Here is a 23,406-nt window from a genome sequence, read left to right as displayed (position 1 = left end):
ATAAATGGTGTTAGATAAACTTAATAGATACATGCAAAAAAAAAAAAAAGAAAGAAAGAAAGAAAGAAAGAAAGAAAGGAGACCACCTTCTCACACCATATACAAGAATAAACTCAAAATTGATTAAAGACTTAAATGTAAGACCTGAAACCATAAAACTCCTAGAAGAAAATATAAACAGTAAACTCTCTGACATTGCTCTTGATAATGTTTTTTTTTTTGGTGATATATCTTCTTGGGCAAGGGAAACAAAAGGAAAAATGAACAAATGAGACTATATATATCAAACTAAAAAATTTTTTCACAGCAAAAGAAACCATCAACAAAATGAAAAGATAACCTACTGAATGGGAGAAGATACATCTGATAAGGGGTTAATATCCAAAATTAATAAAGAATTAATACAACTTAACACCAAAGAAAAGAAACAATTCAATTAAAAATGGGACTTGAATAGACATTATCCAAAGAAGACATTCAGATGGCCAATAGACATATGAAAAGATGCTCAACATCACTAATCAGCAGAGAAATGCAAATTAAAACCACCATGAGATATTACCTCACACCTGTCAGAATGGCTATCATCAATAAATCAAAACACAACCAGTGTTGGCGAGGATGTAGAGAAAAGGGAACTCTCATGCACTGTTGGTGGAATTGGAAATTGGCATAACCACTATGGAAAACAGTAGGGAGATTCCTCGAAAAATTTAAAGCAGAACTATTTTATGACTCAGCAGTTGTACTTTTGGGTATTTATTTGAAGAAAACTAAAACACTAATTTAAAAAGATATGCGCTCTTATGTTTACTGCACTGCTATTTACAATATCAAAGATATGGAAGTAAACTAAGTGCCCATCCATAGATGATTGGATAAGGAAGAAGTGGTACATATATACAATGAAATATTACTCAGCCATTAAAAAAATAAAATCTTACCATTTACAATGGCATGAATAGATCTAGAGGGTATTACACTAAGTGAAATAAGTCAGACAGAGAAAGACAAATACCATATGATTTCTCTTATATGTGTAATGTAAAGAACAAAATAAATGAACAAACAAAACAAAACAGACTCTTAGAAATAGAGAACAAATTGATGATTGCCAGATGGAAGGGGATGTTGGGGCAGGGTGAAAAAGGTGAAGGGATTAAGAAGTACAAATTGGTAGTTACAAAATAGTCATAGAGATGTAAACTACAGCATAGGGAATATAATCAATAATATTGTAGTAACTATTTTTAGTGCTATAAAGGTACTACACTAATCAGGGGATCACTTCATAAATTATATAAATGTCTAACTACTATGCTGTATACCTGAAACTAATGTAAAATAATATTGAATGTCAACTTTAATCTAAAAATAAAAATTAATAAAAATAAAATAATAAAATATAGCGATTACAAAGAATCTTACAACAGAGCTGAGTATAATTCTTTGCAAACTTGTATGAATCATTTCTTCTGATGAAACAATGATCTTTCTAAACTTTTAACTCAACCTAACCTTTGGAAAGAGTGTTTTCTGCAGAAACAGTTCTTATAGAACTATGAAACAGTGTATAATGGAAATGACACTTCTGGATCAATTTTTTTCTTTTACTTCTTTTTCTTTACCTTACAGATGTTACACCTCTAGTAGTTTACATTAGATGCATTACAGATGTTACAGATGTTACAGTACAGATGTTACATCTCTAATAATTTCTACAGAAAAATTAATGCTGGACCTTTGAAACTAGTGGTGAGGGGTGGAAAAGCAAGGAAGATAAATTGGGAATGAATGACCAGCAGATATGTTAAAACAAAGTTAAGGATATGTGATATTTAAGTGCTAAATGAAAAGCACAAAAATTTCATAGGTGGAACATAAGGTTTTACAAACTTGATGAGCAAAGGTTGAACATGACTTTAAGTTACAAGTTAAAAGTCTGGGCATTAAATTCTGATCCTAAAAATACATGCATCTATTTACAAATGTGTATACAATGTCTTAGAAATCTATGCTAGTCTTCTAGCCATCACATGCCTTACTCTTTTATGTTAAAAGGCACAACTAAAATGCAATTTTAGTTGTGCCTTTTAACATAAAAGAGTAATGCATTTCTTCTTTCATTAAACACATATAAAACACCTGTTGGATGCCAGGCCCTCATCAGCGTGTTTGGGATACATCAGTCAACAAAGCAGAAAAGATCCCTTCACTGAGCTTACATTGGGTGGGGATGTAGACAGTAAAGGGAGTAAAAATGTTATAAATTGGTATGTTCTGTGAAAAAGAGAAAAACTTGGGTAGGGTAAGAGAGATGGGAGTTATAATTTTGACAAGGGTGGTCAGCAGAAGTCTTATTGAGAGCATGAGTAAAGAAAGACTTGAAAGAATAGAGGACACTTGAAATAGCAGGGGTAGATGCCTCCAGGCAGAAGGGAAAGCCCTGAAGAGAAAGACTGCCTGCATGTTCCTGCTGCAGCAAGCAGGCAGTGTGGCTGGAAGGGAAAGGTAAGCTGGAGGATTGTCAGTCAGAAATGTAGCTGTCAGCCAGATCACTCAAGTTTTTAGGCCATTATAAGGGTTTTAGCTTTTACTCTGAGTAAAATGGGAAGCCAGTTGGTCACTGGTTCTCAAAGTATGGTCCCTGGACTAATAGCAGCAGTATCATCTGGGAAACCGTTAGAAATGTGAATTCTCAGGCCCCATCCCAGACTAGAATTTTTGGGGAGAGGGCCCAGCAGTCTGTGTTTTATTAAGTGCTTCAAGTGATTCCGATACATGTTCAAGTTGCAGAAACACTGCACTAGATGATTCTAAGTAAAAGAATGTCATGCTCTAATTTGATCATTTATCTTAAGACTTCTATAGATTGACCATATATAGAATGGCCACATGATTTGTACTCCAAATTTTGGCCTTTGTTAGATTAAAGAGGGAACTAAAAACAATTGACAGTTATCATTTACCTAGAACAGGTTATAAGCTGGGACGTGCTGGGGCAAACCAGGACACATGAGGCCACGAGTCACTCAATTATTCCATAAGATGCTCTTCTTCTGAAAAAGAACTCTAGTCACCAAAACAGACTTCTACAAATTGAAAAGAAAAGGAAAAGCACTGTAAAACGTAGCTTCCCAATCCGGAAACTTTCACTCTCATTAGTAATACCCAGCTTGAAGTTCGCAGGAAGAGTATCTCACATGAAAATATAGATAAATTACCATACATATCTAAAATGATTTAAACTGAAGCCAGAGCTAGAATAGGGTTTTTATGGAAGCCTGACCTTTGGTCTTTCTTATTTCATTACCAAGTATTTTACTGCTGACATTTAGTCTGGGACAAAATTTGTCCCTATGCATTTTGAAGTCATGACATTTCATCATGTGGTATTTTGCTTTTGATTAAGGTGCTATAGCATTAGTTGCTTTATAAATTTAATAGTATTTAAATATTTTATACAGACATGTTCTTTTTAAAAAATGTGGCTATGTAAAGATACTTCCTCATTTGATATAAAATATTTAAATGAGGAAACTCAAGAGCGAAATGTTGCCATTACGAAGGGTGGACTGAGATGCATTCTAAACAGGCCCCATGCTAGGCAGCGGGTGAGAGAGCATAGAGTGCAGAGCCTGTGATCAGTGCCTGTGCCTCTTGTACTCTTGCTTCCTCCCTGTAACATTGTGGAATACTTCAAGTCTCAAGAGAGCTCATTTCGACGTGGTCGAATCACAGAAAGTGAAGATGGCAATCTTCACTATTAAAAACCTTGCCTAAGGAAAATGTAAACTAGCTAAAAATAGAAAGAAACACATGATTTAAGCTTGAAAAGAAATTAAGGATTAAATCGAATGCTTCTCAAAGGCACTCCACAGACCACCTGCGTAAAGGTCACCTGGTGAACACATTAAATATACAATCACAGGCTGCCTGCCAGACCTGCTGAATCAGAATCTCCAGGCAGGGGTCTTAGAAATCTGCATTTTAAATAAACACTCTGGGTGATTTTGATGCACACTAAAGTTTGTGAAGCACTATGATATGGACAGTGTCCAAAAAAACTTATTCAGAGCTATATAAGGTGAAGATAAAAACAATTATAAAACTAAGATAAATTTCTATGTTTAAACTATTTGTGGTTTGAATGACTGTAAATTAAGAAGAAAAAGGGAAGAAAGAGACATATCAAAACCCAAAGGACTCACCACAGCAAGTCAGAGGAAATGTTAAAAGCTTGAGAAGCAGCCAAATAATTGGTGGGGGTGGGAGGTTTGTGGAGCCTGCTTGGAGATCTCTTGGGACTAACTTCACATTGCTAATTTACAATCACATGCTACATCTGTCACTTTTACAAATCAGTGAGAATGCCTACTCTTTACTAGCTTGGGGTTGCTTGCAGTGGTTGCTAGTGTGGGCCATTCAGACAAGACCTTTCAGGATGTCAGGAAAGAACCTTGGCGGTGCACATTAACACACACACTCCTTTATGTCACTTCCAATTTACTTTATCTTAAATTGTCAGCAAGAAGAACTCAGGCTCATATTAATAACTAGAGGTTTGCTTTTAAGCCAAGAAAAATAAACCCTGCTGATAGCTCTGCAGACAGCTGGTTAGCTCTATGTAGAGCCAAAAAAAAAAAAAAAAAAAAAAAAATGGCTTTTGTATTTGTGGAAATTTTACAATGTTTAGGGAACTGGTAGAAGAATAGTTTCGATGTCTTTGTTTAGGAAAGGCATTTTGAGAAAATAATCAAGATTGTCATTAAACATGATTTTTACTATAAACAGCAGAAAAAATGGAAACACTATTAAGATAAAGTCATGATAAGTTTCAACCATCTGGGAATCTAATTGTGCTGAAGAAAGAACTAAGGCATTCTTTTTACTTTTCTAAAGACGAAGAAATTAAGATGCTGCTTCTATGACTAATTCTGATCAAAAAGCAAGAAATTATTCACGATGAGATGTGATTAAGTGAAAATAAATGTTGGCCATAACCAGACATGGGACTAAAATACTTAAAAGTAGATTTCAAAGGTACCTACAGGAGAAAAGCAGGTTTGTCTTTTGGATGAGCCTTAAAAGGGGATGTTGCTCAAGAAGTGTGGTAGGAAAATGAACTTCAGTTTATACAATCTGCATTCTAATGGGGAAGAAAATATGTCTAAGGGAACTGATTTAGCTGCCCAAGAAGCTTTCTGAAGAACAAGGAATATAAAAGAACATGTGGAAGAGGTAGAAGGAGGGGCTCGAAGCAAGGAATGAAAACAAAAGAGCTGTATGACTTAGAAGAGTAGTGTCAGAAAGGTTAGAGGCCAGAGTTACTAAGGCTTGTGGAACTGCTGAAGATAAGAAAAGGCTTTGCAAGCTGTGCTGAGAGGCAGACTCTGAACAAAGAAGGGATAGGATCATTGCTGGGGGAAAATGGTACACGTAACAGATGACTGAAATGTTTACCAGATTATTGATTTATTAATCTTTATAAGCCTTAGGCCTGACACTGTGCCTGCCACCTATCAAGTATATCACACAAGTTGAGGAAATAAGATGGATGGAGTGTTAAGTCGTGGGAACGATTTTGAAAATAGAAAAGTCAGAGAGTAAATATGATTTTTATAGAAGAAATTTCAACACCAAGAGAAAACATTATATTAAATAAAGGGACTCGGTTATTTTTAAATTATATCACTCTGCAGCCTAAGAAGAATGACATCCCAAGAGGCAAGAATCTGAAAATCTGATGTTAGAACCGTCATTAACCATGTTTAGGATCAAAGTGTAGCAGTTTCAAGGGTACGATCAGAGAACTAATCCAAATTTTCTAAAGGAGAAAAAGGTGGATTTGAGATATTTCAGAACAGTGATGTGACTATTTCTGCCATGATTTTGTAATGTCTTATGAAGAAGACAACTTGGTATGATTTAGATTAAAAATAATATTTGAAATTTATTAAAAAATAAAAATGCAATAAAAACTAGTAGAATTTATTTTTATTGGATTAACTGTGAAGGAAATGCATGATAAAAGGGCGTCTCTTTATACTTTGAGAAAAAATGAAGGAGGTTAACTTGATGATGACAAACAAATGGGTTCATAATTTTCAAGCATATTTCCAATAGGACCAAAATGGAATGAGATATTCCCAAGCTGTTCTGTATGATTTTGTGTTTGGCCTTGTCTTGTTCAATATTTTGATCAATCATTTGAATTAAACAAACAAACGGAAAAGGTACTTATAAAATTGGAATACATCACAAAGATAAAGACAAAAATAATATTATACTGCCAACCCAAGTAAGATGACGTGCTCATTGTCTTAGATTGGGCTGCTATAAAAAAGTACCATACTGGGTGGTTTATAAACAACAGAAATTTATTTCTCTCACTTCTGGAGGCTGGAAGTCTGAGGTCCTGGTGCCACCACAGCTGGATTCTAGTGAGGATGCTTTTCCAGGTTTCAAACTGCCATCCTTTCAACTGTGTTCTCTCGTGAAGGAGTGAGGGAGCTCCCTGGGGTATCTTTACCCCAGAGAATGGCATTAATCCCATTCATGAAGACAGAGCCCTCATAACCTAGTCACCTCCTAAAGTCCCTACCTCCTAATATCACATTGGAGGTTAGGAGTTCAACACACAAATTTGAGAGGACACTAACTCATCTCTTTCTGCTCCTCTCTACTACATACTCTAGAAACAGCACAAGAGACAACCAGAGGAGAACTCTGAATGGTGGTGTGGTAAACTGAATAACACTCTCCACCCCAAAGAGGTCTACATCCTGATACCTGGAATCTACGAATATGTTACCTTACATGGCAAAAGGACTTTTCAGATGTGATTCAATTAAGGAGCTGGAGTTGAGATTATCCTGGATTATCTAGGATGTATAAATGTAATTACAAGAATCCTTATAAGAGTGACGTAGGAAGATCAGAGTTAGAAAGGTTAGACTGTCATGAAGGAAGCAGAGAGAGTTTAAAGATAATATGCTGCTGGCTTTGAATACGGTGAAAGGGACTGCAAGCCAAGGAATGCAGCCAGCCACTAGAAACTGGAAAAGATAGGAAACAGGTTCTCTCCTAGAGCTTCCAGAAGGAACCAGTTGGCCTACATCTGGATTTTAGCCAAATGAGACACAATTTGGAGTTCTGGCTTCCAGAATCATAGATGACTAAATTTGTGTTATTTTAAGCCACTGAATCTGTGGAAGTTTGTCAAGTATCAATAGGAAACTAATGCAGATGGTCGGAAGAAGGAGAACTGAGTTGGCACTCTAGAACTGGAGAGAACACATCACGACAGGTTGTCTCATGGCCTCCCTTTCACCACCCAACGGAAGAGGACTCTTTCATATTCCAACCCTTAACCCAACTGCTCAGTTAAACTCACTCCTCCTCTAGATTAAACAGGAGAATGGCTGAAACAAAATATAATGACAATAGTAAATGTAAATGTGGAGGAACTGGGTCAATTGTACAATGTTGGCAGGAATACAAAATGGTAATCCATTCTGGAAAACAACTGGATAGTTTCTTATAACACTACACATGCAATTCTTAAGTGATACAGCATTTATCATAGAGAAAGGGAATCTATACTCAAACAAAAACCTGTATACAGAATTCATAATTGTTTTATTCAAAATAGCCCCAACTAGAAACAGCCCAGATGTCTTTCAGCAGGTGATTGGTTAAATTAACCGTGATACACCTGCAGCATGGAATATTACCCAGTAATAAAAAAGCGTGAACTATTGATACATGAAACAACTTGGATGAATTTTGAGATAATTGTCCTCAGTTAAAAAAGTCAATCTTGCAAGGCATTTTGATTCCATTTATATAACATTCTTAAAATGACAAAATTATAAAAATGGGGACTAGATTAATTGTCAGAAGTTAGAGGTTGTGGAAGGAGGTGGCTGTGGCTATAACATGGAATTAATAAGGAATCATTTTGGAGATGGAACTGTTTATTTTGTTAATTATATCAATGCCTATATCTTGCTTGTGGTATAATTTGGAAGATGTTACCAGTAGGGGTAACTCACTGAAGGGTAGATAGGATCTCTCTGTATTATTTCTTATAATAATATATGAATATATCTCAAAATAAAGAGTTTAATAAAGAAAAGACCTCGTGAAAAACAAAGTTCCCCTAAATTTTCAGAGGTAATAGAATATCCAGCTTTGCTCCTAATAATGAATTTTCTCAGCTTTTATTTGTCATAAAAAGTTTCTTTTTTCTCCTTTGTTTTTCACAGATATTTTCACTGGAAATGGAATGCTTGCATGAACTATTTGTTTTATTTTATTTTTTTTCTGCCTGAAAGATGTCACTCTATTGTCTTCTGGCTTGTACAGTTTCTGATGAAAAAAGGTTTTCCTTTGTATATAAAGTTTCTTTTTTTCTCTCTGAATTCTTTTATGACTTTATCCTTGATATGATGCATCAAGATGTGATTCTTTTGTTGCTTTTTTTCTGCTTGGGGTTCTGTGCACCATTTCAGCAATCTGAAAAACCAGAACTAAAATCAGGTTTGGGGGGAACATGTCCTACCCTTGGCTATAAAAATCAGGTGCAGGGAAACACTTCCTAATGGCAGATTAAGAACCTCTGAAATTCTTTCCTTATAAAAGCACCAAGAACAGTACTCAATGATCAAAAATCAACATTTTTCTAAACTCTTCAAATAAACCAAAATCTTATAATAATCAAGGAGTATTTATTTAAGAAAAATGTCTTTCTCTTGGTATGAACAGCAAGGTAATGGTATATGAATTTGCCCTGTATTCATCTCCTTCTTCTCATCTGCTGGAAGCCTTGAAAATTATGAGCCTCACAGCCATGCTAGCTGTGAAAACCACAGTCTAGCGGCCACTGTAGGGACAAAATCAGTTTGGAGCTGCCCTAAAATCTGTATTACTGAAGAACTATCACTCTTTGACATGTATGGCAGCTCTCTGTAAAAGCTCATTTTTAAAGATTTGTCTTTATATGACCTGACTCAGTCTCACTAAGTGGAAAAGGCCCTATCCATAGTGTTTGTTGAAAATAATATAAAAAGTTTAGGAAATTTGATAGACAGAAAGTGTTGAAGAAGAAGAACAAGAAGGAGAGGAAGAAGGAGGAGGAAGATCATCTTGACTATTGTAATGAGAATAGAATTTACTGGCATAGGAGTGGAAAAAGAATAGAGATATGTCAAATAATAAGAGGACTAAGATTGGATCTTTGTACTTCACAGTGTGGATGTTATTGTATATCTTAAGGAGAGCAGTTTCAATGAAGTGGGGAAGGCAAAAGACTGAAGAGAGATTAAGGAAGAATGGGAAAGGAATTGCAAACAAGTACAGCCAATCAGAATCATGATATTTTTTGGTCTCACCAATACCTTAGCTACTTCATTTTGTAGGTGTGGAATGGAAGTCCCAAGAAATTGATTGTAAGACACATAGCTGGTTATTGGCACCCACGTTTTCTCACTGTCCTTTTAAATATCCTTCAGTCACACAAGAGTGCCTCCTTCTGAAAAATAATGGTAAATTTCTTTTATTTATTATTAGTTAAAAACAAAGATTCTGGACTTTAGAAATAAAACATTTTTGCTTTGTCTAAGAAGAAGCCGACTATTACTTTGGTTGTAACATTATGGAAAAGACAAATACAGAAATTGTTTCCCAGTTCCCTTTTTCATTACTGCTCTCTACTTTAGAGAGGTAGTGGGTTATTTCCCCCTCAGTGACCATTAGACACATACCATATTCAGCAATTCTTTGAACTCTGAATGTTAACAGCAAAAGGACAATTTCATTGTTGTATTCTGGTCACCTTTTTTTCATAAACTTAACTCTACCAAAGAATATTATTTCTGATTTTTAAATCTTTTGCTTAAAGTGAGTTGTATTTAGTTTTAGAATAATAAGAATTGAATTTCTCTTTTTACTCAAAATCAAAGTCTTCTAAGGGACTCTCTGCCTCTTCCCCATTTTTGATGTTCTCCAGAAAATATTGGCGGGTGAATAATATTGAGTTTTTATCCAAGTATCACCCAGCTCAGGATGATCTCACACTGGTCAAGGAGCTAAAAACTAAACCTGATCCATAGTTAAACAATACATCCACATGGCTGAGCAAAGAACTCCCAGCTATTACTAATCTCTGATGTTCTTTTACAAGGCCTATCTCCATTTGAAAGCTTTCTTTTAAGACATTTCTTTGGTAAGTAGTCTAAATTATTCACCACTTCCAATATTAATTTTTGTTATATATTTCAAGTATATTCCATACAATGGGGTAGAAACATTTTATGCAGATTTTTAATTAAGATTAGTCAAAACCACCATCCTAATAATAATAACAAATAGACACATACCACACATATACACTATGCAGTTCTGGCTCATTAGATAGAATATGTAGAAAACAGCAATCAAAGCATCATTTCTTTGAACATTTACTTTAATTATGATACTATATACTACATATAATATTTATTCTAGGGTTGTGTAAAGAATTTTAAGCTGAAAAAGTATAATTATGGTAATTATGATTTGAGGAATTTCTTTCTTGAATATTTTTTTGGAGGAACGCAAGCCATAAAAAAGTATTAAGTAAAAAAAGGCTCTGGGCATGAACAGACACTTGGTTTTTTAATAATTCTCATCATATTCAGTGCTGCTGCCATATTAACATATTGTCATTTCTGCTTTTTTCATTTTTTAAAAAAATCTATTTGCATAATTATGTAGAGTGCAATCTCTCAGGTTGTTCTTTGGTATGGAGCACTTAGCATTGCATATTACTATGAGAAATAAGCTTCTGTAGATATTCATGACTTTTTGGATCTGAAAGGAAAATAAATGTATGTGTTTTCTCTCTTATTTCTGGTGTGTGTGTGTGTGTGTGTGTGTGTGTGTGTGTGTGTGTGTGTGTGTGAAGAGGAAAGCTTTGGGACATTAGAACAATGAATGCAAGATTGTCTTATTTTCTTTCTGAAATACCAAATATGTCATATAAAAATACACAGGTTTTAATATTTGTTATAAGAGTTATATAAAATTCTGACCTTTACATTTCTCAGTTTCTATTCAGATACATAAGTGAGGTATGAATACATAATAAAGAATAGAAAAAATTAGTTAAAGAGTGACAAGCCTATAATGATCCCTAAATAACACACACAAAAACACACTCATACATGCATAAATGTACACTCGCATATGATGAATTGCCTACACAGGGAAAAATATGTCTTACATGTAAAATAAATATTTCGAATAATTATTTTATGGTCTTTATTTTAAAAATACCCTTTTTATATATTTAAAAAGAAGGAAAAAGTGAAGCAAAATGGAAAATTCCAGAACAGAAAACAAAAATTTATTACAAATCTCATCACCCAGTACTTTTGGTGACCCTCAACCTAGTCTCCCTTTATTCACACCCAGCTGTCTAACAGATAAGAATAGTTTAGACAATGAAATGATATTACGCATAGTATTTTAAATTTAAAATTATCCTTAATTTTATTTGATGTTAGACTTAAAGAATTACTGAAGTGAGACTTAAAGAATTACTGAAGCTTGTGTCTTTGTGTGTGTGCTGTGTATACCTGTATATAAGGCATAACTCAAATATAGCTTTTAAATGGAGAATAACAAAATTTAAGGGCTTTTGTTTTTAGCAAAAATGTCCAGTTTAGTAAAAGATATTATGTAGTTTACAGAATAGTTGGGAGAATTGGAGGACCAGGTTTGTGACTCATATTCAATGAATAATATACAGATGCATATCGAAAATCTAAAGTGATTAAAAAGTCACTCCATCACTTCTGCTGTTCACATCTGAGATGCTAGAAATGCTATATGAGTATTACTAAAATCTAAATGTACCTGGCTATCCATTCCAGAAAAAGAAAACGAACCAAACAATGACACAATTAAATACAGCCAGGTTTGTTACATTTCTTGCTTTGGAATTGAAGGCTCACATGAAAGCATGTCTCTGAGATTCTGGCCCATGTGCCTGTACACTAGCTGTAAGGTAGCTAGAGAAGCAAGTGTTCTGGATTGTACCTCCAGAAAAATGGGACTCATAATATGGGACTGATATTGGTAGAATTTTGAAGGATTGAATGGTCATATATGTCAGTTATCTATTACATATTTCTTATTTCTTGAGTTCATAAATTCATTTTTTATTATTTACTTTCTCCTTTTAATGATGCACTCAATAATACTGAGACATCATACACTGGAAGTAAAATTTGGGGCACTTGCATATCTAAAAAGAGTTATTTTTAACTATATATTTCAAGCTTGAAAAATATTTGACTCCCTGTTAAGAAGTATGAGGAAAATATCACTCAGATTTCCTCCCACATTTGCTCTTTCAATGTTCATTTTTAATTATATTATCATTTTAACATTCTCAAGAAGTATAACATTCACATTAGATTATGTAACTATAATTACTTCAGTTCTTTTTATCTTCAGTGATGGCATAAATGGATTCAAATCTCACTAATCATGCTTTTCTAGTTTCTATTTTCCTAAGTTCTTTGTGTTATTTCTTCTTTGGCTAAATTTCATTATGTAAGAGTGAGAAGTTCTGCCTTTTACATTAAATATAAAGGACAATTTCACTAGATATAAATTTGGGATAACACTTTTTATTAGAAATTTGTAGATATTTCTACACATTTTCTGGAACTGAAGATTTCATTGGAGACCTCTAAAGATTGCCCTTATTCTCTTTTGAATGTGACTTGCTTTTTCATTCATTTATGAATGCCCATATAATTCTTCCTTTATTCTTAAAAGACTAAGGAATTTACCAGAATACATGTACTTATATCAATCCATCTGTATCCACTTTTCCTGCAATACCGTGAGACTCAGTCTGTAGATTCAAGCCTGCTGTATTTCAAAACAGTTTACTTTAACTGTGTACTTGAATTTCATAATAATTGTTATGGTCTTAGGAATACAAATTATCTATAGGTCAGCATACTTTGCCATATCCATAATTTTATCCATAGTCATGTTTATGTTTCATTTCATTTTCTGCTATTTTATTTGTCATTTACTTTAGCCCATCTGCTAAACGTTTGACATTGTTTTCAGTGATATTCATTTTTATATGTTGTTTTTAATGTGACTTTCAGAATGATCATATTTTTTATTGTTCATTTGCATTTCTTTCCTATGATTTATAAGCTCTCTTTTCAACACTTTCTGTCTTTTATGCTCCTTTATTTGAATGCTTATAGTTCTTTTTCCATTTTTAAAATTTAAAACAAAATTATCACGAATAATTTTTTTCTGTTTTTATGACATTACCTGTGTTTCTTTGAATAATTTTCTTTCTTTCCCTTCATTAGCCTTTAATGTGTGATTTTCATGTGAGAGATTTGATGGTTACCCGATGAGAGACACAACTGGATGACCCAGTAAGCCTCCCCACTTTTGGTAGATTAGCTCAGAACTGGTTCACTGGACTGAAATGATCTGTAGACAGCCAAGGTCTTTGGCTCTTGACAGCATTCCTGGCATGTAAGACTGTTTCCAGGGCTCTCTGTCTGCACATCTTGACCTTTATAATGCATATTCCCTAATGTTGTTCCAGAGCCTGGTGATCACTTGATGAATTTCTTGTGGCTTAGTGTAGGAATCAGCAAACACTACACCCATAGGGCCAAATTCAGCCCACTGCCTGTTTTTGAGTAGCGTGAGCTAAGAATTGTTTTTACATTTTTGTGTGGTTAAAAGAAATCTGACAAAGAATAATAATTCATGAAACACAAAAGTTACACGAAATATAAATTTCAGTGTCTGAAAATAAAGTTTTTTTGAAACACAGCCCTGCTCATTTGTTTATGTACTGTCTATAGCTGCTTTCACACTGCCATAACAGACTAGAGTAGTTGCAATAGAGAACAAATGGCCCACAGAGGCTTGCTCTATATCAAATGGATACTATCTGGTCCTTTACAGAAAAATTTGTCCACTCTTGACTTGGAGAAACTAGGTGTTCCCCAGTTCCTGTCTTAGGCTGACCTATGAATATGGAACATGGTGTTAAGTACATGCTCGCTCTTGGTGTACTCAGTTGCATACCTAGCATGCTGACCTGGCCAGATCCTTCCTCCTAGAACTTTGGCTTTGATGCATATACAATATCTGCATCTATCCCATGTTAGAGAAAAATGGGAGTGTGGGGGACTTCTCTGCTTATAAATTTTCACCTAATAAATTCTGCGTGTTATTGGGACCCTGCGATGCCAGTGGCATGTGCCTGTGACCCTTTTGCATGACATTACTCATCTTTGAATGTTTATAGCTGCTAATGGAAAGTCATGTAGGTATCAAACTGGGCATGTAGTGGTTGGAAGTACTGCTACCATCTTTTTTTTTTTTTTTCCATTTCTGTTTGCATGAAATATCTTTTTCTATCCCTTTACTTTCAGTCTGTATGTGTCTTTCAATCTAAAGTAGGTCTCTTGTAGGAAGCATATGTATGAGTCTTGTTTTTTTATCTATTTAGTCACCCTATGTCTGTTGATTGGAACATTTAATCCAGTTATATTAAAGTGATTATTGATAGGTTCATAGTTATTGCCATGTTATTATTCATATTTATTTTTTTCCTTCTTTTTTAAAATAAGTCTCTTTAACATTTCTTGTAATACTGGTTTGGTGGTGATGAACTCCTTCAGCTTTTCTTTTTTTGGTCTGTGAAACTCTTCATCTCTTCTTTGATTCTAAATGATAGCTTTGCTAGATAGAGTAGTCCTAGTTGTAGATCCTCACTTTTCATTACTTTGAATATTTTGCGCCAATATCTTCTGGCCTGCAAAGTTTCTGTTGAGAAATCAGCTGACAGTCTATGGGAGCCCCCTGGTAGATAAATGTCTTTTCTTTTGCTGCTTTTAAGAGTCTCTCTTTGTCTTTTATCTTTGGCATTTTAATTATGATGTGTCTTGTTTGGGACTCTCTGCACTTTCCAGACTTGTTTGCCTATTTCCTTTGCCAAGTTAGGGAGAATTTTAGTCATTATTTTTCAAATATATTTTTAGTCCCTTGCTGTCTCTCTCCTTCTTGTACCCCTATGATGTGAAGGTTGTTATGCTTGATGTTGTCCTAGAGGTCCCTTAAACTATCCTCATTTTTAAAATTATTTTCTCTTTTTGCTGTTTCAATTGGGTGTTTTCTGCAACCTTGTCTACCCAATTGCTGATTCAATCCTCTGCTTCATTTAATCTGTTGATTCCTTCTAGTGTTGTCTTCATTTTAATTATTATATTCTTTATTTCTGACTGGTTCTTCTTTATGGTTCCTATGCTTTTTTTATGTCTACTCTCTCTCTGTTGAAGTTGTCACTGAGTTCATCTGTTCTTCCCCTAAGTTCACTGAGCATTTTTATAACCAGCATTTTGAATTCTATATCTGGTAAGTTATTTGCCTCCATTTTGTTCAGTTCTTTTTCTGGAATTTTCTCCTGTTCTTTCATTGCAGGCATTTTTATTTGTCTCTTCATTTTGGCTGTTTCTTTGTGTTTGTTTCAAGTATTAGATAGTACTGCTACATCTTCCTGTCTTGGTAGGGTAGACTTCCTTATATAGTAGCTGTCCTATGGGGCCTAGTGGCACAGTCCCCTTGGTCACCTGAGCTGGGTGCTCCAGGAGTTTCCCTTATGTGTGTTGTGCATGCCCTCCTGTTGTAGTCGAACCTTGATTGCTGTTGGCACAGTAGGTGGAGTTGACCTTCAGGTTGATTGACTATGAGGATTGGCAGGGTCCACAGCAGACAAGTTGCTGTGTAAGAGTTGACCCCAGAGTGAGATTTACCCCACAGGGCTTTGGTACCTGTGGAGACACTTTAGGTATGCTGTTTGTGGGGCTAATTGGGTGGTGTTCTGTTGTATTCTGAAGTCTGCCACTTGGTGTATTGGTTCTGGGTCTCTTGGGAAGATCTCCGGTGTAAGCCAAAGTCAGCTACTGCCTGTGCTCAACCCCAGGCCACCTGGTAGGAGTTACAATGGGATCCACAGTTAGTAGCTGCCTGTGCTGGGCCTGGAGATGTGTGGTGAACCAAGGCTGGCTACCACCATTTCCAGGCCTGGGGCTGCTCATCAAGAGGTACAGGACACATCAAGGCCAACTACTGCCTGCCTGGGACCGGAAATATTTAAGAGTTTTTAGGGAAGTCTGCTGCATGGGCCGAGATGGCTACTTGCCATTGAAAGTGGCTTGGGTGATGATCAAATTGGGTATTGGGGTTGGGTCTCCAGCAGTCACCTGGGTGGATTGAGTAATGTTTATCAGGTTAATGCAGATTCAGATTTACAGGGGTAGGGCTCAACACAAGAACAATAGCAGCTGCCCCTTCAGCCTTTACCGTGAGGACACACAGTTCAGTTTCTCCTTGTATGGCCCTGGCATCTTTCAAACTGCTGTCTCTTCACTGGAGCTTAGGGTGAGTGTTTGTGAGTGAATGAGTCTGTGCTCAGTCTTTTAAAGAGGATGCCTGGGTTTCCAGCAGCCCTTCATCTCACCTGGATGAGATCCCTGCTGAATTTTAAAGCCAGATGTTGTGGGGACTCCGTAGCACTGGTGCTCAGGGCTGAGGAGCTCGTGTGGGGCTGGGACTCCTTAGTTGGTTGAGGTGGACCTCTGCAGCCCAGATGCCCCTCCTGATTCTCAACCTCCACATGTGGGTGTGGGACCAGTTCCTTTTCCATCTCCATCCCTCCTACCAGTCTCAACATGGCTTTTTCTTTATATCCTTAGTTATGGGATATAACTTGGTTCAGCTAGTCTCCAGAGTGATTGTTCTATAATTTAGTTGTAATTTTGATGTGATCATGGGAGGAGTCAAGCACAGTGTTTACCTACTCCACCACTTGTTTAACTTACATTTTTTTGGGCCCCTCATTTCTATCTTCCCCACCTTTCTAAGATAGCAAACTGGATCTCTTCTGGGACATGTTCGTCTTTCTAGACAACCCTAAAACACAAAATTAATCACGATCATTTCATATGCCATCTTACATATAGGGAATTCTATACACTATTTGCTGATCCCTCATTTTGATTATTATTTAACGGTACTTGGAAGTAATCTTAAAAATTTATTCTTTGATCCATGACAATTTTCTTGCTTCCCAGATGATGAAATTTTTTTCTATTATCCGTTTTTGTCGTTGTTGCTGTTGGCAAGGTTTGAAGAAGTGGAGAGAAGTAAATTTTTCTTCTGCTATCTTAAAATAGAAACTCTAGTCTGTTTTTCTACCCTTACAGCTTTTTAGAATCATGTATAATTGATCTTGCTCCATGCCCCTGAATTTAATTTCTGTTCTGACCTTAAACTGCTAAGATTTTCAGCTGTATATGCAAGAAAAATCACTGACTTGTTTAAACTTTGCAATTTGACATTCTTTAGACTATCCTTTCAATTGGATATACTAGGCTTATGCTACTAAGAGTAGACAGTTAAGTCCTCTGTAAATATAACATCCATATTTCTTCCACTAGAAAAAAAAAATCATGTTGATTTCTGAAGAAACCTGAGTTATAAATTATAAAATACTTCCCTTAATTCCTAAATATCAGCTATCAAGAATTTGCTTTCTTTTAATTTTTAAACAAGTTATCATATTCATTCTACCTTTTGCAGGTTGCAGTACTTTCAGGACATGTTATATATACCTCTTAAAATACTATTTAGAAATTGAATGTGTGAAATGTTCATGTAAAGTATTGCTGAACGAACTTTATTGTGAATTCTCAATTAGACAAGGATATCAGGATTTTCTTTTCTTTCTTTTTTTTTAAATGAGATTTATTTGGAAAAAATGTTTTAGGAGTAGGAAGTCAAGTCTGAAGAAATAAAATGTTTAGGAATGTTGTTCATATAAAGGATAAGAATTTGGATAACATAAAAAGAGAGGTTTTTGGTTTTGTTTTGTTATTTTTCAAGGAATACTGCCTTAATAACAGTCAACCACAAGATATGAAGCAGTGTAATCCCAATATCTAGTAGCTTATTTGGGATTTACAACAATGCTACCTTTAGATATTTACTTTCTCTTGAGTACAAAAATAAAGTCCAAATATTTACAGAAGGACATGAGCCATCCTTGAAAATTTTTAAAAATTATTTTACTTTGTTTAAAATTATTTGATGTTTAATAAATTTAATTTTCTAAGGAAAACAAAGTAATAAAATTTTAACTGTGCTGAGTCAAACTTTTGATTAGCTCTTTTTTAATTCCTCTATTTCTGCAGTTGAATAGAATTTGTGGGTAAAAGGGAGAAATTATTCAAAGATGGTGCAACACCAATTGGAAAAAGCACTCATGACTAAGTCAATTTAAAAAAGCAAATGTTTATTGGATTCTCTTCCTTCCAACTCTTTAATGAGTGAAGATGTTGATAGCTATTGTTTTATTCCTTATTTTCAAAATGGTGAATCATTAAAATGAAATAAAAAATAATGCATGCTGCAAAAATATACAAAAATTCCACATTTCTACTGGTCTTAATTCAAATATGTCTTAGAATAGTCTTATAATGCTAGTTTTTTCCATATTGTTTGTCTTCTGCTATTTCTAAGATTATAACTTAATTCCATTATTAGCTACCATAGTAAACAAATTCTTTAATATACTTAAGGATAATTTAATTCATTTAAAGCTAAGATTTTGAATATTTATATATAGCTCAAGAACTTTTATGTTAATTCTTTCATATAATGAGTTAAAAAAGTATCAGTTTAATTTATAATATGCGGTTATGATTATTGGGCTATATTGCTTAAAATCAACCCTCTGCATTGACTACTTGTTCAAGAAATAACATAATATGACCTAAGTACTATGCCACTTCTCAATTATAAATGTTTTATTATCATTATTTACATTGCCTTCTTCTATGTCACTAACTCATGTATGATTATGAGTACTCATAGGCAATATTTTCCATTTAGGAATCAGTCTCTACAGAGAAAACACAAAGGTTGGAATAGAAGAGAAGATGATGCATCCATGAAATGGTAACATGTAAGTGCTATTAATAAACAATTATATTCCCATTGTAGGAAGAAATATTGAAATAGTTCTGTTAATTAGCTGTATATAACAAAGAGGAAAAAAGTTTGAATAATTGAGAACAAAAGGTATCTGAATACTTTCAAGTTCTGAAAAATAGTATAATTCTATTTATGCAAAATTATGCTGAGTACCAAAAATTCCTTTCCTCCACAGATATTTTATATCCAACAAGACAGAATGTCTCATGTGATACAGTTCCCCCCAAAAGGTGCTTTTGATTCTAATTAGTAGTAATCAATAAAAATTTCTTCTTTGAGTTTTTCAACAAAATACTAATTTCCTGGAGTGAGCCTCTTTCATTTCCAGGTATGATGAATTACATTCAGCAGACTAAAGCTCCTTCTTAGAGCAAATGTACAAGTTAAATAAAACACAAGAATCTTCCGATTGAAAGCTTTAGAGAAATGTCAAGGCAACCAGGCATTAAAAAGCCAAGATTCCAGATGGAAGGGAATCAAAGAGTGGGGAGTTGACATTGTGCAAACCACTTTTCTCGTAGTGGCACCTGCTGATATTTGGCAAAGATAGAAAGGCTGAGAATATGGAAATAAGTCTGCAGATAAGAATTAGAGCAGCTAGCAATGACTGGCAATTTCCCAGGACTAGAGAGACAAAAATTGGAGTCTAGAGCCTAGGAGTCTAGAGCCTCTGGAGTCTAGACTGCCAAGATAGTTAGGACTTAAATGACTGAGATCTAGATGGAAGTAAGAAGTGGAGCACTGATTCACATACTTCTGGTTTTCCCAAAAATGCATTTCCAAATTTATGAACTTCACAGGAAAAATTGTTAAGAAGATAAGCAGAAGGAAATTTTCAGCTGTCTCACTGTGCTGAAGAGCAAAAACTGATGATTAGAATCTTCCAAAGAGTAGAGACCCTACTAAATGATCCAGGAACTCATTTAAAACCCCAGAAGAGTTATTCAGTTGACCCTTGAAAAACACAAGTATGAACTGCACGAGTCCACTTATAGGTAGAATTTTTTCAATAAATACAGTTAAATCTTTGTATTTAGGGGTTTCGCATCACAGATTGAATCAACCGATGATTGAAAACAATATTTTCAATTTGTGGTTGGGAATCTGCAGGTGGAGAGGACCAACTGTATGCTTTGTATATGCCATTTTACATAAGGGACTTTATCATCAGCAGATTGTGGTATCCACAGGGTCCTAGAACCAAGGGCTGACTGCAGTTAAATTTTGGGGGAGTCAAAAGTTATATTTGGAGTTTTGACTGTATGGGTGCTTTGTGCCCCAAACCGTGTTGTTCAAAAGTCAACTGTACACCAGAGGAGGGTGTGAAAAATACAATCTAGCCTGGTGTCAGCACAATCTCTGGTTCAGTTGAAGTAATCTGCCTTTGCTTTATCTCTCTATCACAAAATAAGATGAACTATCCCTGGAGGACAATGTAATCAAGATCCTTAACAATTTTTCATACACAATGTATCATATTCAATCAAAGCTTACCAGGTATGAAAAAATAAAGTCAAGAGGAAAAACAGAACACACAATAGAAAACATCTTTGATTTTTTAAAAAATTGTTGTAAATATCACACTTTACTGTGAAGTATTGAAAGTCTTCCCCATAAGAACAGGAACAAGACAAGAATGCCCAATATGATAATTTCTTATCAACATTGTAATGGAAATATTAACCAATAAAATATGGTATGGATAAAGAAGTCATGAATATTAGAAAAGAAGAAATATATGTGTTATTATTCATAGATGACATTATCTTCCTGGGGACAGTTCCATAAAATGGCAGAGCAACATAGAATCCAAGCTAGGCATTAAAAAAAAGGTCTTAATGAATCAACAGATGGGAAATATAAAAAGAGGAATGTTAACTATAAAAACAACAGCAAATGAAAAAACTAGAACTTAAAAGAATAATAATGAATAAAAACAGCGTGATCTTAATAGCAGAGTATAGATCACAAATGGTAGTGAACCTGAGGGCAGATAAATAGATATTCTTTAAAGAGCATGAAGATTTTTTAAATTAATAAAGATTTGAGAATGTGTATATTTTGATATAAAATATGTGAAATTTGAGTCACAGAAATATAAGAAAATAAGAACTGGACAAAAAAACTTGAAGTAATAATGGCTGAAAAATTATCACATTTGATGGGCAAATTTTACTTACAGATCCAAGAAATTCTGTGTACCATAAGCAAGACAAATACAAAGAAAATCACATCTAAGCACATCATTATAAAACTGTTAAAAATAAGAATTAAAGAGAAAACCTGCAGAGTTCCAGAAAAAGGAGAGGTACATTATTAAGAGGGGAAAATGCTATGAATGATGGTTGACATCTCATCATAAATAGTAGAAACCAGAATGAAAATCCTTCAAAGCATGGTGGAAATAAAGACATTTTTAGATAAATAGAAGCTGAGAGAGTTTATTTCCAGTAGACGTGAACTATGAGAAGCACAAAGGATATTTTTTAGACTGAACAAAAATATGAGATGGAAACTTATTCACGAATATATCTGCCTAATAGGAAAGAATAAGACACAGCAAAAATTGATAAACAAGTGGGGAAATTAAAACTTTAATTTTTCTTTTCTGCAGTTTACTTAAAAGACAAATAATTATTTAAAGGAAAAATTATAATATTATAAAGTCGCATTTATGAGGTAAGTAGAAGCAAAAGATTTGACACAGTAGCACCCAAGGCAAAGGAAACCATGAATAAAATGATGCCATTTTAATATGATTCTTTTGGTAAAATGGTAGGTGAGAAATGTGAAGGATGGAGTATGAAATATTAGATGTAAAGTGAAATGTTGACCAAGATATACATGAATTAAGCATAGTTTAGCCTAAGAAAATAATAAGAGGTAAAGAAGCCAATAGAGGAAATGAAATAAAACTTTAAAAAATTTATTTACTCAAAAGAATGAAAGAAACAATACAGGCAGAAAAAAAAAAAACCCAAAGTATAAAGAGAAACAAAGAATTAGATTTGGCACTAAATCCTAATTATATCAAAAATTATATTAAATATAAATAAACACTCCAGATAATAGGCAGAGAGTGTCAGAAAGCACTTTTTAAAAAAAGAACCTAATGATATTTCTCCTAAAAGAGATGCACTTTAAGTATAAATACACAAGTAAGTTGAAACCAAAAGGTTAGAAAACCATATAACTTTCCAACAGAAAACATGAGAAATGTTGCTATATCAATATCAGACAAAGTAGACTTCTGGATTAGGAGTATTGCAAGAGATAAAGAAGAACATTTTTCATAACGATAAAAGGGACAATTCATCAGGTAGACATAAAAGTCTTTAAAATGTATGCACTCAACAAAAAACTTCAAAGATAATGAAGCAAAAATGACAGAACTAAAGGGAGAAATAGACAAATCCACAAACATATTTGAAGAATATAACACTCTGTCTCTGTAATTAATAGGTCAAATAGATTAAAAAAACTAAAAAGCACAAAGAAATTCTGAACATACTATCAACCAATTTGATTGAAAAAACTTATTCAGCCCGATAAAGGGCCTCTATAAAATATTCCATACAACATTATACTCAGGAATTAAAGACTGATTTTTTTTCCCCCTTGTATTTGGAGAAAAAGGAAAGCATGTTCATTCTTGCCACTTCTAAATTTGAAAGGAAAAAATGAAACTTTCTCTACACACAAATGATATGATTGTGTTCAGAGAAAATCCTAAGGGCTCTACCAAACAAATCCTACTAGAAAATCCAGCATAACTCAAACGTTAATTTTGATGTACATATTATGCTTATCAATAAAGCTTTATGATACCGGTAATTAACCATATGTGCAGCTAAGATCTACTTTATAGACTTGATAGTAATGAAAAATCAGATGTTGCTGTTTGTTTCTGAAGCTGATACTTGCAGGAATACTCCTTGAGATACTCAGAAGTCTGACTTCAAAGGTTTATAGATTTAATTTATTCCCTCCTCACCTCCTAAGGGATCTGATGCAGCTGCAAACTTTAGTAAGTTATAAATTTGAAAAATCTTCAGACTGGCATTTTACAGAATATGTTTTGCATAGTATCAGATCCATGGGAGGTTAAAAGTATAATAAAGGAGAAAAATAAGTTGCGTGGTTAAATACTTTGAAAATTAGTTAGTAGGTTTAATTAGCAACACTGATTTCTTCAACATAGGTCTTCATAAAGAAATGTACTTTGTGAATCCATAAAGGAGACATGATATGTGTCTAAGAAAAAATGCCATTTCTCCTTTACTCACACACATTATACTTATGACACCA

The 23,406-nt window shown here is 34.3% G+C and overlaps 1 long non-coding RNA gene across 1 annotated transcript in view; it reads left to right on the top strand.

The window, feature by feature from the left end:
- Positions 1-23,406, top strand: part of LOC120590899 (uncharacterized) — a 561,246-nt gene that overhangs the window by 363,241 nt on the left and 174,599 nt on the right. Inside the window, exon 5 of the long non-coding RNA XR_005649803.1 lies at positions 18,997-19,069. This is a non-coding gene — a long non-coding RNA (uncharacterized LOC120590899). The remainder of the gene's footprint in view (positions 1-18,996; positions 19,070-23,406) is intronic.

The sequence above is a fragment of the Pteropus medius genome, unplaced genomic scaffold, assembly GCF_902729225.1.
Source record: "Pteropus medius unplaced genomic scaffold, Ma_sr-lr_union100, whole genome shotgun sequence".
NCBI lineage: Eukaryota > Metazoa > Chordata > Mammalia > Chiroptera > Pteropodidae > Pteropus > Pteropus medius.
The sequence above is the reverse complement of the archived record's forward strand: the minus strand, read 5'-3'. Positions and strand labels throughout refer to the sequence as shown.